The following is a 1,278-nucleotide window of genomic DNA, read 5'->3' on the forward strand; positions in this document are numbered from 1 at the left end:
CTCGGGAGGCAGAGGAAGGCGGATCTCTGAGTTTGAGGCCAGCCTGGTCTACATACAGAGTTCCAGGACAGCCAGGGCTACACAGAGAAACTCTATCTTGGGAAAGACAATTAAACAAAATCAATCAATCAATCAATAAAATTTTGAAACCTAGGCCAGTAATCCCAGCATCTGGAAGGCTGGCTGGGACAGAAGAATGTCCAGGAAATGGCGGTCAACTTTGGCCATAGTGTGAGATAGTATAAAAATACAAGACCAGATAAAGTAAAAGTATTTTTGTTGGTTTGTTAGCTTGTTTTGTTTGTGTGTGCTTCATTTTCTTAGACAGAGTCTCACTGTGTAATACTGGCAGGCCTGGAAATTGTTAATGTAGACTAGGCTGGCCTCTGACTCTCAGAGATCCAAGTGCCTCTCCCTGTCAAATCCTGGGTTTAAAGGCAGGAGCCACCATATTCACTGTGTTTGGCTACTCGCTACACAGCCATGGATAGCCTTAAACTCCTAGTCCTCTGGCCAGTGTTGACAGGAGTCAGGGCTGGAATGATGGCTTAAGAGCACTTGCTGCCCTTGCAGAATTGCTGGGTTCAATACCCAGCACCCACATGTTGATTTACAACCATCTGTAACTCCAGTTTTAGGGGATCAAATACCCTCTTCTGGCCTCTGTGAACACCAGGCACACACATGGTACACAGGCATACATGCAGGCAACCCCCATGCACACACAATAAAAGTTAAATCTAGCACTTTTCTCCAGAAATGCACATCCAGACAAGTCTGTGCCACGTGTCTGGCTTCCATTCATTTTTGCTATGCACCCTGGTGTTTCTAGAGTGCATCTCATGTAACCAAAGTCAGCCAGGAGGCGAGAGAAGGATGATTTTGAACTCACTTTCCTCCTGTTTCCACCAGGACAGTCTTAGGCCTGGGCTCTGTCACCCCTGTTTAGTGCTACAGGTTGACCAAGATCCTGAGGTGTTCTGGGCCAGCACTCCACCAAGTGAGCCTCATTCTCCACATTCCCGAAGCCCTGTTCTTATGTTCTGAACCCTGACTGTTCTGGTATTCACTGTGTAACCCAGGCTGACCTCAAATTCTGGTAATCCTCCTGCCTCAGCCAATTCAAAACATGTGTTTGTTCTATATAGCCGTCCCCATCTTGAAATTACCCTGAGAAGTCGTTTTGTGTCATTATGTCTCATTTGTCTAAATTCAGATCTGGCCTAAAAAGGGTGAGTGTAAACAACCAAAGCTATGCTTTTAGGTTTTGTCTTAGGA

Source organism: Cricetulus griseus, chromosome 5 (assembly GCF_003668045.3).
Source record: "Cricetulus griseus strain 17A/GY chromosome 5, alternate assembly CriGri-PICRH-1.0, whole genome shotgun sequence".
Lineage (NCBI taxonomy): Eukaryota > Metazoa > Chordata > Mammalia > Rodentia > Cricetidae > Cricetulus > Cricetulus griseus.